This window comes from Artibeus jamaicensis, unplaced genomic scaffold (genome assembly GCF_021234435.1).
Source record: "Artibeus jamaicensis isolate MK-2021 breed Jamaican fruit bat unplaced genomic scaffold, CSHL_Jam_final contig_402, whole genome shotgun sequence".
Taxonomy (NCBI): Eukaryota; Metazoa; Chordata; class Mammalia; order Chiroptera; family Phyllostomidae; genus Artibeus; species Artibeus jamaicensis.
Window position 1 is genome coordinate 17,873,462 of NW_026521818.1, and position 19,261 is coordinate 17,892,722.

A 19,261-nucleotide genomic window follows, 5' to 3' on the forward strand; every position below is an offset into this window, starting at 1 on the left:
AGCTATGGTGATGTTTCTTGTAATGCAACAAAACCCCGTTTGTAGTGAGAATTTGTACTATAGACACTGGACACATAGGTATTGGTGACACTCTGGAAGCTCGTAACAGTAACAGAACTAAATAATTCCCAACATTTATTGTGAAGCTGTATTGACCGCGCAGGCAAGTGTATGGACAGTGCTAAACACAGACGTGTTTTACAGTACACAGATTTACCCACACACGTGAACACTAAGCTAATGGAGAGCTTCACAGTGAGAAATCGCCCAGCAAGCCAATGGAGGGCTTCTGTTGTGCATGGCCACAGTCCCGGTTCCACCCACCCACCCTCTATTGGAATACGAGCATGACATTTGTGTTTATCGTACTTCTCGCAGTGACATTTTCAAACTCAAGTGCTGTGAGCCTGGCTGCTGTCAGATTGTGAGGCTCACTGTGCCACGGGTTCTGAATATGGTGGTGATTTAAATTGCTATAGGCTGTGCCTTGCTGAGACACACCTGTTAAAACAACAGAAAAAACCCAGATTAAAATAAGAGATCATTTTGTATAATTAAGAGATATTTGTGTGGCTAAATTAGAAACATATCCATTCATAAATAACCTATACTATATTCCACAATAAAGACTATTACTTCTGCACATATTTGCCAAGCCACCTGACCAACCTGCTCCCAACTGTAATTTCAGGCTGCAATTACACACCCGTGTGGGCAAAATAAAATACAAAAGTCTTTACTATGGCATTTAAGTTTCTCTGCTTCAAGACGCCTGCGGAACAGAAGGACCCCCGTCCAAATCACTGTGACAACCGGAAGCACGCCCACACACTCCCTAACACAAGTAAGGAGAGAGTTGCTGCCCAGAGAACCTTAGACAAGCGTTGTGCTACTCTGCACATGCGCGTGAGCAAGTCCGATTCTGACCTTGTCTGCATGTACCTTTCTGGGATGCATCTCACCTAATGAAAGCGCTAATACACTAATTCTCACTTAAGAACATTTTCCCCCGACGGCACACAAATTAACAGGAGAAGACACAGAAGCATTAAAAACTTTGAAAAATGTCAGGATGACATGGGTTTCCCTAAATCGCTGAGGGCTGTGCCGAAGAGGATCCTTATGTGAAATGTTATGTTACTAGTCCTATTTCCCCCGAAGCCAAACTAGAAATCATTCTTCTATAAAAATGGAAGTAGAGCAGATCGTGGCTCTGCGTTCTCCAAACTTTCTAAATTTGATCAATATTCTTTTCTATTCTACTCATATCTTTATGTTCCAGATTCTGCTAAAGCTTGAGGATATTTTAGCTTTGGTAATTTTGAAAAATAACACTACTTCCTGGGAAGCAAGGCAATATAATGCACTAAACTTGGAACTCTCTGAGAGTAAACATTTAAAATTATATTTGCGGCGTTGTTTTCTAGCCAGTAGCCCGGTCATTGTTAGAATAAGAACAGGATGGGAAAAGCATGCTGTGGAAGGCAGGGATTTCAGCCCTTCATCTGTTACCTACTGACTGGATGATTTGGAGGAAAGCCCTTAACCTACCTGAGTCTGAGTTTATTCAATGCTAAAGAGATGTAGAATTATCCCCCTATTTCATAGGGTATTGTTATGAGGACCAAAAGAGATCAATGATAAGCACTGCATAATACTAGTTATTACCATTCTCAATATGGGCTTAAAATCATAGAATAAGTAGAAAAGTAGAACAACTGTGAAACAAGTATCTTCTCAGTTGTGAATGACAATGGCAAAACCTGAAAAATACCTGGTCCACCTGAAAATCTTCCTGTGATATCTCTCTATGACGGAACGGAAGAGGTGATTTTTTAAATATGATCTATTTGATTGTAGTCCACCAATTGAAGGTGGACTACAATTGACATACAATTGACATACAATTGACATACAATTTGATATTGTATGTCAAATACAATAACAAAGTGAAACAAAATCTTCTGTTGTAAAGTTATGTGTTTATCAAATAAACTGAAAACAGCTATAAAAGATGGATAAAATACAAAATGGATAAAACAGACTCAGTAGAGATCAAAAAAGTTAGCCAGAACTTGAAGGGTTAAGTCCCAAAGAGGAAACAAAAAGTGTGTGTGTGTTGGGGCGATCTTGACAGTCAGCCTCCACGTATTTCCCTCAGATCGTTCTCTGGCCACTCACTGCACGAAGACAGCACCCAACTCAAAGGAGGGACCTTGTATCAATACAAGCAGCAGTCTCATTAAATGTGACCGAATGACTGATTGATGGATCACTGAATTTAAGAATTCCATATGTGAATTCAATAGCTGATGAAGGACAGCAAAAAGATCATGAATAAACTAGAAGATAGATCTGTAGAAATGTCCAAATTTAATCACAAAGAGAAAAAGGAAAGGCAAATACACAACACAAATGACTGAGTGACCCGTGGTTAAATGTTCTAACGGCCATGTCATTGGAATCTCAGAAAGAGAGGGGGAAGAATGGTATAGAAACAACATTCAAAGGTGCAAATGACCAATATGAGAAATGCAATGGGAGCTATTCCTATAGATAGTTTAAAAGATGAGGATATTATGAACAACATAATATACATGAATTAGAGTTTCAAGGCGGCAAAGATATCATGTGTCCCCAAATTCATCTAAAAACTCAATGCAATCATAATCCAAATTCTAGAAAGACATTTTGTGAGAATTTATTATAGTGACTTAAAATGCATATGGAAAAAACAAAGGACCAAAAATAGCCAAGGCAGTATTAGATAAGAACAGTGGAAGATATAAAGACTAACATAAATTTATGATAATTAAAATACAGTGTTATCGGCACTGGGCAACACAGCAGATCGACAGGACTGAGCCCAGAAACTGATGCCCATATATGGCCCCAAAGGCCATTGCAACAGTGGTTTGAAAATTGTTTGCATAAGTTATGTTGCATCATGGGATATCTATATGAAAACAAAGTTACTGTTGACCTTCTAGTGTATACCATACACACACACAAAGTCAGTTCCAGAGATCTACATATAAAAGGTAAATAATAAAACTTCTAGAAGTTAACACAAGAAAATGTATTCATGATCTTCGTGTTAGGAAAGATTATTTATACAGGGCAGAGAGAGAGCTAACCATGAAGACAAAAAACATTGATAAACTGGACTTCACTACAATTAAGAAAGTCAGTAAGTCAAAAGATAGCATTACAAGAGTGAAAAACAGAAGCCACCGAGTGGGAAAAGTTACATGCAGTGTATGTTTCCAACAAAAAGTTCATTTCCATAATGTACAAAGAAATATTATAAATCAATAAAAAAAAACCCACAGACAACCCAACTTTCAAATATTGGGAAAAAATTCTGGACAGATATTCTGCAAAAAAAAAAGCATAACCACATAACAGTTACAGGAAAAAAAGTTCAGCATTATTCATCATTAGGAAAGTGAAATAACACTATGTAATCACTAGAATGGCGAAAGGATTTTTTTAAATGACAATACCAGGTGTTAGTAAAAATTTAAATCATCTGGAGCAGCAGGAGTGCAGACTAGTACAACCACTCCAGAAAACACCCTGTCAGCGTCTGCCAAAGCTGAGCACATGCATGTCTATAATCCAACAATTCCACAACATAAAAGCGTTAAAATATGCACAAAAGACACATAGAAGAATGTTCACAGCAGCCTTATGCCTAATTTCCCAAAACAAAAACAACCCAAACGTCCATGAACAGTAGAATGGATAAATATATGTGGTCTTTCAATAGAATACTATACCCCAGGGGTCAGTAAAGTACAGCCTGTGGGAAACCAGATATGCTAATCGGCAGCATTTTCTACGGCTGCATTTGCACCACAATGGCAGAATTCAGGAGCTGCAACGCAGACCATACAACCTACAAAGCTGGAAATATGTACTACCTGGACCTTTACGGAAAAAGTCTGTCACCCTCTGCCATACAACAAAGAAAAAGAACGAGCTTCTACTACTTCTCCTAGCATATATTGTCCAACAAGAGCCCAGAGATATAAAACTTGTAAGAAAAAGTCAGACATGAAAGAGTGCACGCTGTGATTCAATTTGTATATGAAGTTTAAACACAGGCAAAATTAATAGAAGTCAGATAGAAGTGGTGATAGGCGTCAGAGTGGTGGTTACATTTAGGGAGACATGATAACTTAAAAGAGCAGTGATGCAGCTGATCACTCTTTCTAAACTTGATTAAAAGTGAGGATGAAGCAAGCAAAGCGACAGAGAACTACCCACCCCTGACCCCACCCTCCCCACCGCCCACAGAGGCCACTGGCAAATCTCCCGGGGCATCAGATCACATTACGGCCTCTAGAGCTCGGAAGACAAAAGAGGCCAAATCAATCGTACAATAGCGGCTGGGCAGGTCAGATAAAAACGTACCACAAATCTCCTCGGATCCCTATTGGTTTTAATTTCTTCATATATGAACAGAAGAAAAAATGAACCGCAACAATCTGAACTAAATAGAGTGTTTTAACGTCAACTAAAACATTATGTCCACCCCCAAATCCACCTCCTTATTCAGATGACTGAGTGGAATTGCCTGAAGCTCATGAGAGTATTGATTTTGGAACAATAATTAAAATCTAATGGAGTTAATCAGTTTCACAGAGGACCATAAATTTCATCCAAGGACATGATAAACTGCTGAATAAGAATATCTGACTGTTCATCTACTCAATTTTTAAAAATTCAGATTTCATTTTCTGACAGTGTTATTCATTTTCACTGAGGGAAACATTCGTATCATCTGAAGTGCTTGCTATTTTATTCTAAGAAGGGGAGGGAAAAGAGAATACTTTGGGCTCTTTTATGGGGGTCAAATTATACATCAAATAAAGTATGAAGTTCCTTCGCCAGATACATTTCATAAAGTTAAATGGTTCTTTCAAGATTATGCTGACAATAGAGTCTTCAGTCTTTGTTATAATCCAGTCTACGACCTCTCTAATAAAGATAATAATGTATCATCAAAAAATGCTGCTAATTGAAAACTGTAAGTCTAATTAACCAGGAATGTGACCGTGCATAACATATTATTAATAGAATGAAACAACTGCATTACACCAACCGCTACCCGGGAGAAAAAAACTACAAGGACAGTCCAGCAGTTCAAAGGCTCCTCACATCCATTTTGGCAAAAGTTCCTGATGGTATTTTCCTTTCATTAAACTGCGGGCTTCATAGCAAAATGACTCAAAACCAGAAGAAGAAAGTCGAGCCAGATTTAAAAGATGGGTCACAGGGCAGCTGCTAGGGACCCAGTCTACAAAGAGCCCCTAAGCACGGCTGGAAGACATCAGAAATACGGTGCCAATTAAGTCATTCACGTTCCCACGTGAAACCCTTTACATAATGGGCAAAATGTAAATCGGTCCCACTCCCAGTGAATTAGGTCCCTCCAAGGAAAACTATAAATACTCTGTCCTAGGGCTCGCCTCTTCCCATAGAGTATTTCTGGTGATGTACACATGCACCTTTGGAAGGCTTGGGGCCACAGCAGTTCCTGGAGCCCAACCTGAAAACAGCCAGCTGATCGTTACCCAACCTCAGTGAGGAGGGCCGAGTAAATTTTCAACACTGCGAAAACATGTGGTACTGGACTGTCTCTAGAGAAAAATGGGTCTGTCCCATTATCATAATTTTAAATTCTCTCCCTTCTAAAAAGTTAGGGAAAAGCCTTTTTAAAAATCTAAAACAAACAACACTACAGGAAAATGGGATTTATTTTGCTGACATTAAAAGAGAGCATCCAGCCCTGGAGGGTGTGGCTCAGTGGACTGAGCACCAACCGGCCTGCAAACCAAAACATCACTAATTTGCAGTCTGGGCACATGCCTAGGTAGCAGGCGGGGTCCCCAGCTCGGGGCACGTGAGAGGCAACCAATCACTGTATCTCTCACATACTGATGTTCTCTTTCTCCCTCCCTTCCCCTCTCTCTGAAAGTAAATAATAAAATCTTTTAAAAAAGAGAGAGTATCCAGATCAAGATGGCTTATGAGAGCATGTTAATTTCTCCCCCTCTCAGCAGCTAGCACTTAAACCAATAGATTAAATACAATGGATATAGACTTAGAGATATAAGCATATGTATTTGTAACTGCAGACAAGAGAATAAAATTCTCATGGGTTGGAAATAAAGAAGAAAGTAACAAAGACATACTTAAGACTCATGACTCAATGGATTTTGGATCTGGGTTCAAGACCTGGAGACCAGGACCTCAGCGGTCTCATAGGGTCGCTGTCACACGCTCCGCGTGCAAGAGAGGTGGCTCGGACCGGGCTCTCCGCCTCTGCCCACACAGGCACAGTTGTGGTTGGGGAAGGAGCAGAATCTCGTACAGATCACAGAACCCAGTCCCTCTCCCACGGAGAAAGAACAGGGCCCGTGCTCACCCTAGCAGCACCAAGCAAGGTCCCACACTGACCAAGAAAACACCCATTCACTGGGCTCGGGTGGAAGGGTTTTAGGAACTCACTGAAACCAGAGGTGGCTCTGATCATTGAGCTAGAGCTAATTTTGATTCTTTTAAAATAAACACTAAACAATAAAAGAATGAAGCACAGGTTTCACAACATGAGGAAACCAAAAGATGAATCCAAAAGTACTGTAGGCACCCTTTATTTCCTAACATTATGCAATATGTAAGCGAAAATCACATATTAGCCATAATTTCGGCCCTCCGTTTGTGAGATGTATTCTGTTTCAGATTTTTTAAAAGGTTGACATGGACTCACATATCCACTCCACATGTAATACCATAACCAAAAAAGGTTTTCCCCACAACCAAAAGATAACTCCAAACAGGCTAGTGCTCTGACTCATTTTGAAATCCATTCCAGGGTAGTGACAATTCAGCAACACCCTCGTCCTTGTGGGAGGCATTTTCAGTGAGAACGGCTCTCCCTGTCCTACAGTATCAAAATTAAATAGGCATCTGGAGTCATTTTTGGAGAGAGATATTCCTTAATAAAAATTCTGAGCTTACTACTATGTTTATTTTGTTACAATAAATATTTTATTATTTTATTTCTGGTAAGGATACATATAAATTTCAGTGTGGTTACTGCCAGCAAAAAAAACAACTGTAACAAATTGTTACCTCTATTTGTTTCCCACAAGAAAAACGCATGTGAAGGTTAGGGGCTTTACTCCTTTAAACAAAAATTTGACCAAAAATCTTCTGAAGAAATCCTTTTTTTTTTTTGATGCATTATTTCATGTTCTTTATTTTGTTCAGCAAATGGACAAGATTCATTTGAGGCAAAAATACATATTTTATTTATTGCAATAAAATAAAGAAAATAGTTGATAGTGACTTAAAAAGATATTTTGCCCCAACTGGTGTGGTTCAGTGGATTGAGTGCCAACCTGAGAACCAAAGGGTCACTGGTTCCATTCCCAGTCAGGGCACATGCCTGGGTTTTAAACCAGGTGCCCAGTAGGGGGCGCAGAGAGGCAACCACACATTGATGTTTCTCTCCCTCTCTCTGTCCCTCCCTTCCCCTCTCTCTATAAATAAATAAAATCTTTTTAAATAAGGAACTTTTAAAATAAGTCTTTAAAGTTCTTAAAGATGTAGAAGTGGGATTAGAGTTCATAAAATAAAATCAGTCCTGTCTGGTGTAGCTCAGTGGATTGAGTGTGGGCCTGTGAACCAGAGGATTGAGGTTCAATTCCCAGTCAGGGCACATGCCTGGGTTACAGGCTGGTTCCCTGCAGGCCAGTTCCCAGCAGGGGACTCATGAGAGGCAACCAAACATTGGTATTTCTCTCCCTTTCTCCTTCCCTTTCCCTCTAAAGATAAATAAATAAAATCTTTAAAAAATAAATAAACTAAATAAAATCAGAGTCATGAAGCAAGAGATAGTTGGAAATGAACTCAGCAATGACTGAAATTTAAACATTCACTAAATAAACTATGTAGTGTATTGGCCACAGTCAAGGAGAAAATTGAATCAAGCAAATCTCTTAAAGCATAAGATAAGGAGACAATTGCAGAAAGTTATATACTTTCATGTCCTGAAAAAAATTTTTAATGTCCTGAAAAAAAGGACATGAAACCTCAGGTTGAAAAGCCCACTGAGCACCTGGCAGGATGCATGCATTGTAAAACTCCACGCCTGGGCATATTGTTAGTAAAACAAACAAAAAAGGTAAAAAAAAAAAGTGAAGTTTCCCAAAGCTTCTGAAGAGAAGTCATTATCTACCAGAGAAGGACAATCAGATCGACAGTAGACATCTTGTAATCACAACGTCAGAAAAAATTTCACTAACAGAAGTTGATGGAGTAATATTTTCAAAGCTGTACAGGAAACTATGAACAAATTGACATGTTCAAGTGAGGGCAAAAATAACACTTCAGGTGCAGAAGACCTCAGAAATTTTATTATGTAGAAACCTCCATTGGGAAGGGCTGCTATCAGCAAGAAGAAGGAATTTGGAAGTAGAAATACGAAATCAGTAAAGTGAGCAAAAACAGACAGATAAAACATACTGGAAAATTTAAACAAGGGTTGACTTTAACAATACCAGCATCAACATTAGTTAATTTTTTAATGCTAGAAATAAAAACATTCATACAACCGTCATACAGCATCTGCCATTGAGTGGCCTGCGGGAGGCGGCTGAAGTTCTTTGTTATCCTCAGCGGGGACTAGAGATTAGAGTTTGTTAAGATATACATATGTATCAATTTTAATTTAAAATAACAATAATAAAAGAGGGAAATTTTATACCAACAAATATATACACACAGCCCAAAAAATCATTTTCAAATATATTTGGACAATCCATGTAAGAGTCTTCTCCCTGTCCTCAGTACACTCCCCAGTCATGAGTGATTTCACAGTCATGGTTGAAAGGCAGTTCTGAATAAAGTAAAATATTATATTTAGTCCACATATCAAATCACTGATTTTTAATATGGGAATATTTTATACGGGTTTTTAAATGAAATTGTTTTTTAATATTCATGTTAAAGAGTACTGAGGCAGCCTAAGCACCAGGTGTTTCTCTGTTACCAGTGCGTTCCTCTTAATTTCTTTTGATTAGTTTTATCTACTTAAAATAACTCTGCTAAGATGCAGTTCTGCACTTTCAACTGTCAATTGAAACGATTTTTTGTTTAGTACCATGAGCCAAGACTGATTTCGGCAAACCCCCCTTTTCAAAATATGTCTAATGAGTTTCCTTTTAGAAAACATGTAAAATGAGTTTGTGTATCAGATTAGGGCCACAGAGAAGAAAAAAAATCTTACCTGATACAATGCAAATTTTCTCAGTAAGCAATGTCAAAGCTCAATTTGCATTCTTGTCCTACGACTTAAACTGTAAAACCCTTCACCATTCTCATATGCTAGCCTTCTTACTACACTTACTACCTAAAAACTTACTAAGCTTATCAAAATTCTTAATTTCAACTCCCGGGGGCTTGATGTGGAATTGCAGAAATTTATAATTACTATTCCCACAAATGCACCGTCATACATAAGAATTCAAAGCTCTTACAAGCCATGAATATTACCATTCTTTGTGAAGAATTTTTCCCTGGGATGAATTTTCCCATTCTATACAGCAGAGATTTGAATGTAGGAGAAATAAAATGAATTTTCATTTCCTATATCACGCAGTGTGGTAGCAGTAAGATGAACAGCAAAAGAAGGCTTGATATGCACGTTAAGTGTCTTGATATGTTGGACACTGTAATGACGCACAAAGAATTAAATGCCCTATAGAATACATAGGACATATTTTATTTTAAACTAAACTAAAAAAAAGAAAATGAGGAGCATTTCCAACTCCTTGCATAAAACAAGTGTTAACAGAAAAGCTCAGCAAAGGCAGTTTTCCACCTTGAAGAGAAAGGTTGTAGTTATATCCTTCTTGATTTTTTAATAAGTCCTTCCACCTGTATTGTACCTGCACTTCAGTCTCATTAAAAACGAAAAGTCTCCAAGTGGAGGAAACACAGTGACATTCAGAGCCTAAGGCTTGACTCACAAAGTAATTCCACTGGTAATAATTTTACAGTTGCAGACAGTAGAAAAACACATATTTTCACTTGTACTATTAAATTTAATTCATAAAGATTAGTAGCAATGCTTCTGAGGACAGAGAAGAGTCAGCTCTCAATATAAGCAGTTTAGAAAAAATTGCTGTCGCAGAGATTGTCTACTCAAAATTTCAAAGTGTAGGCTTTTGGATTCTGAAACAGGAAGGTATAAATAGTTTATTATGTATCACAGATTGCAAATATATCAAAAGACTTCCTAAGCTCACTCTTGCTACCTAAAAACAAAGAACAAAATAAGAGAAGAAAGAACAAAAGGTGGTTTCCTATTTTTATTAGTTCTACTATATTTATAATAAATTAATAGGATTCCAGTTTTTCCAGTTTCCTACGTATATACTATGATGTCCATAAAAAGGGCTTAGAGACTAGCCTATTTTCCAAAGAAATATGTTTTTGAGAAAATAAAGAAAAGGGAAGGAAAAGTCTTGCATTATGAGCATATGCATATATATGTCATTTGAAGGACTCTGCAAGTACAATAGAAACCACTTACAAAGACCAAACCACATTCTTTCACTGTTACCTGGCCAATGGCAACAATGAATAACAAATGGGATATGTTAGGATACTAACCCATTTAAGACTGTTATACTCACCGAGTGAGTATAGAAATGAAGTAAACTTCTCCCAAAGAAATAGGAAATGCGCCATCTTGTTCATTCCAGCATTTTATCTACAGTCGACAAAAATATTGAAAGCAACTTTAAATGTTCAAGTATGGGCTTCAAAGAGGGTTTGCATTTTGCATTAAAAGGTACAACACCTGCAATAACATAACATACTTTAAAAATACACTGAGGAAAACAATTACATTTATAATTTAAATAAACTCCTGCAATTTTTTTTGTTGCGATGTAACTAACATGTAGCTACAGTTCTTCATTTTTAAAGTAGTATAATTTTTCCATGCTCTGATTCCAAACTGTTCTGCATTTTCAGATGCCTAACAAAGATTTCACTTTATTTATGGTCCCTAGATTTTCAGTCAAGGAAACAGCACCTGCCAGAAACTATCCCTCTCTGTCACCACCTGCAAATTCCTTCCTTTCTCAGCTGTTGTCTTCAGTGAACAGCAAGATTCGATAAACAACAATTACTAGCATTTTAGTTCTATCAGATGGTCAATATTTAAAATATGATGTGGTTTCATCAAATCAGTAATTTCCAAAGGTACAAACCTTATTAACACATATTTTCTGTACAAATAAAAGTGGAAATGTAAACACTAATAAAACTGAATAAAACTCATTCAAGGGATATTCAAAAATAGTTGGTCTCATCGTAATTTTTTCAAGCCTTTAATAATGGGTGTTTTGATCTATTTATATTTTTCTAAGCCATAGAGAAAATTTCTATGGGGCCATCATAAGAATGATGTCAAACTTAAATACAGCATAAAAATAAACTTCCAACCAATCTTTTCATGATTATATATGTACAAGTGCTAAATTAAATACTAGCATATGAACTCAAGAAGTTTTAATAGAATATTATGCCATGGTCAAATAAGATTCTTATCAAGAATAAAAGGATAGTTTAATATTATAAAACTGTTAGAGGCAATATCTAATTATATGTAAAACATATGACTATATATGTGATTTTCTTGAAAAAGCTATTAATATGTGAAAATTTATAGAAGGCATGTACCTCAACATAATAAAGACCATATATGACAAGCCCACAGCTAACATCATACTCAATGGTGAAAAGCTAAAAGCCTTCCCTCTAAGATCAGGAACAAAACAAAGGTGCCCACTCTTGTCACTTCTATTCAGCACAGTACTAGAGTTTTTAGCCAGAGCAATTAAGCAAGAAAACAAAATAAAAGGGATTGAAATCAGAAAGGAAGAAGTAAAACTGTCTCAATTTGCAGGTGACATGGTAAATATAGAAAAATGCTAAGGACACCACTAAAAATTATTAGAAGAAACAAATTCAGTAAAGTTGCAGGATCCAACGTTAATATACAAAAATTAGTTACATTTCTATACCTAAAAACAAACTATGAGAGAAATTTTTAAAAACTAATCCTATTGACAACTGCTTCTAAAAAAAATGTCCCCTACAGCAATGCTTCACCTAAACAGTTTCAGATCAACAGTTACTGCTATTCTGAGGAGAGTCTTCTACCCGCAACTTGAAGAAAATGAGTATAACCTTTAAAAAAGTTACCAACCTATCCTGAAGATGTTAATATATTAAATGAAAATGGACGTGAATAAACTCTATTATCTCATTTTTTTTAAAAAGGGTAAAATCCCTAGGAATAAACTGAACTAAGGAGTTGTGAAAGACCTGTACACTGAAAACATTAAGATATTGATGAAACAAATAGAAAAAGATACCAATAAAGTTATTACATGCTCATAAACTGGGAGAATTAAATGTTAAATGTCCACAATACCCAAAGCAATTTAAAATTTTAATTGCAATCTCTGTCAAAATTTTAATGACTTTTTCACAGAAATTTTAAAAATTCATCCTAAAATTTCTATGGAACCACAAAAGATCAGGAACAACCAAAGCAATCTTGAAAACAAAGAACAAAGCAGGAGGTATCACACACCCTTATTCCAAACTATATTATCAATACAAAGCAATAGTAATCAAAACAGTAAGGTATTGGCATAAAAACACACACATAGATCAACAGAAGCCTAAAAATAAACCCACACATATATGGTCAATTAATTTATGACAAAGGCACCAAGAATATATAAAGGAGAAAGCACAATGTCTTCAATAAATGGTATCGGAAAAAACTGGATAATCACAAGCCAAAGAATGAAACTGAACCACTATCTTATACCATATACAAAAATCATAACAAAATTTCTGAAAATTTAGCTGCATGAAACAAAGGTAAAGATTTATTATATCACATGGTTACTATGAGTCACAAATTTGGGGAAACTTTAGCCAGATGGTTGGAGCAGTCGAGATATCCTGCAGGGGTATGGTCACCTGAATACATCACTGGAGCTCAAGGATCCACTCTCTAGATGGCTCCCTCACATGGCAGATGCACTGATTCTGGCTTTCAATGAGAAGATTCCCTCCAGAGGCTTATGGACTGGCCTTGAAACCTGGCAGCTGGCATCCATCATAGAAAGTGATCCACAAGATCAAGGGTCAAATCACAATGTCTCATGTGACTTAGTCTCAGAAGTCCCATACTGGCATTTTCACCACATTCTGTTCTTTAAAAGTAAACTACTAAGTCTGGCCCACACTCAAGGGGACAGAAATTAGGCTCCATCTTTCGAAAAAACGAATACCAAGGAATTAGTAGATATTTTAAATATCTTAAAATCACTACAGGAAAAAATGTAAATATCTAGTAATGAAAGACCAGTTAAATGTACTATACCATTGACTACAAACTTTTTCAATAGCGCACCCCTTTAGTAAATAATAATAATAAAATTAACTGAACATACATTCCTAACATGAAAATATAAATTATATTTCTTTTCCAATTATATGTATTTAATTAATACAGTGTACCTGTTACAGTATATATATAGAATGTTTTTAATTTTAAATGAAATAAAAATAAAGTAGTAGAAGCTCTAATATTTTCTCCCCTCACCCACTGAAGTGATATACTAATTTAAGAGACACTAGATTGTATGCAGTCATGAAAAAATGAAATAGTCCTACGAATACAAATAAGACAATGAGTCCAGATAAGAAAAGCAAAATTTCAAACAAAATAGTATGTATAAGTTGATCTCATCTTTGTAAAGAATACATGCATATATGCTTTTTACAACATACACATAAAATTTATGTAAGATTATAACCACTAACACCAGCACCACTAACACAATAATAAACATCTTCCGGCACTACCAAAAGAATATAAATCAATACAGAAAGAGCTACCAATTAATAATGAAGGAATGCCCTACCGTCTATGCAGGGTTTGAATCACGTTGCTGAGTGAAGGCTTGGGGGCAATGCCTCTTCTGATAAGGAAACAGGAGAAACTCTAGTTGTCCCCCCTTTTCCAAGTCTACCACTAAAAGTAAAAGTCCCTTTATGAAAGGTGCAGTATTTTGTAATTATAAGACAGAGTTGTAAGCCAGAGAAGTTTGGTTTTAGTCTGAGTTGTTGTACATAGCCTCCAGACAATGGAATGTCCAAGAAGGTGACTATCTGGGAGGGTTCATGAACTTTCTTATATTTAATCATCCATCTTCTGAAGGTCATAAACTCAATATAGAAAAAAAACAGCTCTCCTGTTTCTTCTAATTAAAACATCATCTCTGTGATAGGTGAAAGCAAAGCCTTCACATTTCCACGTGATTTAAAATTCCTTCTATCAACATTGTGACAGGGCAAGAAAATTAACACACCCTTGGGGCGAGACAGTGAAGATATGTTACTGTTCTGTGCAGGCAGATGCAAACTGCTAATGTGATTGTTTTGTATACAAACGTGTAAATAAATGTACTGGACAAATATGTTATTAAATAATACAGGGCATATTGGACATCCTTCCCAGAACTGAATGGGGAATTTCCATCATCGTCTCTTTGCTCCCATTATCCAGATCAGCCATCTGGAAAGATGGGGGAGCTCGTGAGTCAAATAAAGCAAACAGATTTCCTCTTTCAGTGAACTCTGATTTTCACTTCCAGAACCTGTCTGGACAGTAGTCAAAGCCCCTTCTTAATAAGTACTTAGGAAGACTTCCGATCAAGATGGCAGCAAGGGTAAAAATGGCTCGCCTCCTCACACAACCAAATCAAACTTATAACTAAACTATAGAACAACCATCACTTAGAACCATCAGAAATCAAGTTGAATGGATGTCCAACAACTACAGAATTAAAGAAACCTCATCCACCCAGGCTGGTAGGATGGGTGCAGACATGGAACAAGCTGGTCCCACATCCACAGGTGGTGGACAAAAATTCAGAAGGCATATCTCGGGAGCAAGGAGTCCCAACTTTACACCAGGCTGCCCAACCCAAGGTTCCAGTGCCAGGAAGATAAGTTCCCATAATTTCTGTCTGTAAATACCAGTAGAGATTGAGTTGGTGGAAGAAACTTCTGGAACCCCAAGCCATTCCTCTTAAAGAACCCCAAAACAGACATAATCAGACTCACTCCCTCAGAGTCCAGGACCAGGGTAGCAGCTTGAAAGGCACCAGTGACATACAAGAAGGAACTGAAGTGTCTGGCATCAAGGCCAGAGCTGGGTGACAGCTTTCTTCTGGACAGAAAGGCAGGCAGACACCATTGTCCCTTTTCTGAATCATCCCCCCACAGAGCTACGGAGCCAACAGGTGGGTTCCATATCTAAGACTCTATCAACCTGGCTTACATCTGGAGATCCCCTGAGGCTCTGTCCCATCCAACTTTTGGGTCCACTAAAGCTGTTATCAGTGAGTTTTCCATATGAATGGCTAGTCTTGGCTCACACTTAACAAATTCTTACATCCTCTCAAACAAGAACAGCTGTCCTCAGTGAGCCCATCACCTCCATACCTCCAGCTCAGTGGCCCCAGACTGGCACTAGCAGCAGTCAACCTAGATTCACAGTTTGGCTTTGCCTGGGAGTCTCTAAGCCCAGCACAAGCAGCAGCTATCTCAGATTGCTTTATAGCTCAGACAGAGTAGCTCCGGGCAAAACACAGGTGGAGGCTGACCTTGGCCTGTACCGCCTGGGAAACTCCAGAGCCTGTGCACCCAGCAAACAACTACAGACCACATGGGAGCATCACCACCCTGCCCCAGCACAGCTGATCATCCGCAGAGAGCTGAGGTTGGTCTTCAGTGGTCACAGTCAATACTTGCAGCTCTCTGGCCTGGTTAAACCCTCCCATTGACCTACCAGTAGAATCTAGTCTCAACTACAAGAGGAAGGTATACTCAGCCCACATGAAGGGTGCACCTCATGTATACAGCTTGGGCGACTGAGAGGCTGTGCCACTGGACACTATAGGACACCTACTATATTAGGCCACACTACCAAGACAAGGAGTCATAGCAGCTCTACCTAATACATAGAAACAAACATAGGGAGGCTGCCAAAATGAGGAGACAAAGAAACATGGCCCCATGAAAGAACAGATCAAAACTCCAGAAAAAGCACTGAACAAAATGGAGAAGAGCAATCTATCATTGTAGAGTTCAAAACACTGGTTCTACGAATGTTCCAGGACCTTAAGTGAGGACCTCAACAGCATTTAAAAAATCCAGTCAGAAACAAAGGATTGAAATAAAGAACAATTTACAGGGAAACAACAATAAAATGGATGAAGCTGAGAATTAAAACAATGATTTGGGACGTAAGGAAGTAAAAACCAACCGCTCAGAACAATAAGAAAAAAGAATCCAAAAAAATGAGGATAGTGTAAGCAGCCTCTGGGACAAGTTCAGGAGTTCCAACATTCACATAATAGGGGTAATAGAAGGAGAAGAAAAAAGGATAGAAACTGTAAACTTGTCTGAAAAAAATAATACAAGAAAACTTCTCTAAGTTGGTGAAGGAAATAGACACGCAAGTCCAGGAAGCACAGAGTCCCAAACAAGATGAATGCAAAGAGGGCCACTCCAAGACACATTATAATTTAAAATGCTAAAGGTTAAAAATAAAGTGAGAATCTTAAACACATTAAGAGAAATGCAGTTAGTACCTACAGGGGAATTTCCATAAGACTGTCAGCTGATTTCTTTAAAAAAAAAAAAAACAACTTTGCAGGCTAGAAGGGATTGTCAAGAAGTACTCAAAGTAATGAAAAACAGGGACCTACTGCCAAGATTGCTCTACCCAGCAAAGCTATCATTTAGAACGGAAGAGCAGATAAAGTGCTTCCCAGACAAGAAAAAAACTAAAGGAGTTCATTATCAACAAACCATTATTATATGAAATGTTAAAGGGACTTATTTAAGAAAAGAAGATGATCAAAACTATGAACAATAAAATAGCAGTAAATATGCATCTATCAACAATTGAATCTTAAAAAGTAAAGTAAGCAAACAAGAAGAACAGATAGAATCATAGATACATTTGAAGGTTGCCAGTGGGGCAGGAGTGTGGAAGAATGGACGAAGTGGTGAGGGGATTAAGAAGTACAAACGGGTAGTTGCAGAGTAGCCATGAGGATGTAAAGTACAGTATAGGAAATGGAGAAGCCAAAGAACTTATACCCATGACCCATGGACATGAACAATGGTGGGCGCATTGCCTGAGAAAGTAAAGGGCGCTGTGTGGAGAGGGGTAAAGGGAGGAAAATTGGGACAACTGTAGCAGCATAATCAATAAAATATTATTTAAAAAATAAACACTGAAAGGAGTGGAGGCTGTTCCCTGTCACTCTCTGTGGAGCATGGGACCTCTCGCTGACAAGTGCCCTCAGCCTTGGGCTTTCAGACCAAAATTATGAGACAACAGAAAATATCCCATCTGACATCCTGCTATATTTATACCATTTTGTCCCACTGACTTCTTTAACTTCCAATGTATTTGAAAATTCCAGCTCATTCACAAAATGCCAGTAAAGCTGTATACAATGAAAAAAAAACCCAAAGAGTCCCTTCTGGGGTCAGCTAGCCAGGGAAATAGCATAGTTGTCTTGACTCAGAACTCCCCACAAAGAGTAAATAAAAAATAAAATAGACTCTGTTCATTTTGGCAACCAATAGGTAGATTTTGGTTTATTTTTCTTTTGTCCTGCAGAATAATGTGTGTGTGTGTGTGTGTGTGTGTGTGTGTGTGTGTGTGTGTGTGTTTAAGCAAAGAAAAAATAAATGGAAGAAACAAAGCAAATACCAGGTCAATCTTTAAATAATTTGTCTGCTTTGTCCAAAAGCAATGCCAAGTTCACATCAGGCATAAGAACACTGGGATAAACACTAGACAATAGGAAATTTAATCAATTGTCAGTGATCTTGAAGGCCACAGGGTACTGAGTAACAGCCAACGGGACCCTGTGCAAAGCAAGTCCAGTAAAAATTCGAGCATCCCCTCCCCTAACCCGGGACAGGTCAAGGAGGATGATGGATTTGCTCTTCACTTGCAACGGGTTTTTTTTAAATTCTGTTTCATACAAGCTAATAAGATAATCAAGGCTTCCTCCAGCCTTAGGGCTTAAAATATACCCAAGCTCACACAATACAGTAAGAAGCTGATTATCAACTATTATTTCAGAAAGTACAATCTCTTACGTCTTGGATTTGAGATTTACACATTTATCATTTCCTATACCAGATATACTGACAACCCTCACTTCTACTGATAATGAAAAGAAGTTATAAGTGTCATATGTACAGCATAAAGATCACTTTTACCTCAGAAAATACAATTCGCCACCTACGCATTACCATTGTAGCTGGCCGCTTAACTACAGATAATGATCCTTAATGAATCAAGCCCACAACCTGCAGATTTTCCGATCTCGTGTTCCTTTGGACCCTTGCAAAAACAATACAGAACGCCTGCAGTGTAAAATTAGGCCTGGACTTAATTATCTTGCAGCCTATTTCCTGAGTTTAATTAACTTTTCTGAGTGGTTTCTGCTGCAGTGAGGACTAGGCCCATTTTGTATTATTTAGTGTCATAATCTCTCTTCTCTCCCAGATCCAAGGACGCCACACGCTCCCTCCAGTCCTAATTGCCACGGCAAATGCAGAGATGTGAGAACTGGGAAACAGCTACGACCAAAATTAAGAATGTGCTGCTGTGCATACTAATATCGGGATAGAAATCCGTGAGTGTGCTATCTATAATCCCTCCCAGCCTCTAAATGAACCGACTTTAAATATTTAATTATACTGTTAAGTAAATTCAGATTATAAATGCACATCCTCGTCATTGCAGATTGTTGGGCTGCTTCAGAGGAGAATAAATTGAAGCCAGGCCGACATAAACTAGAACAGGACACAGTTTGCGATTTAAGCTGCCCTCCTTCTCCGTGCTGCGTATGCTGCTTCTCTGGACTCTGAGGAGACTGGCTGTGGCAAGAGGCCCCGCCTGGAGGAAGCGTCTGAACCACTCCCCCATGAGTAGTGGGGTGCAGGTGGCCTTTGGAGCCCACAGATGGGACTCAATCCAGGCCGTTCCAGGATTAGCGCTGTGGCTGCTGGCAAGTTTGTAAGTCTCCCCCAGCCTCCACTGTCCTGCTGCTGA

At 38.1% G+C, this 19,261-nt stretch overlaps 1 pseudogene; it reads left to right on the forward strand.

Moving 5' to 3' along the window:
* Window positions 1-741: 741 nt before the first annotated feature.
* The window catches only part of LOC119044021 (NADH dehydrogenase [ubiquinone] 1 alpha subcomplex assembly factor 4-like), a 30,692-nt pseudogene continuing 12,172 nt past the window's right edge, over window positions 742-19,261 (forward strand).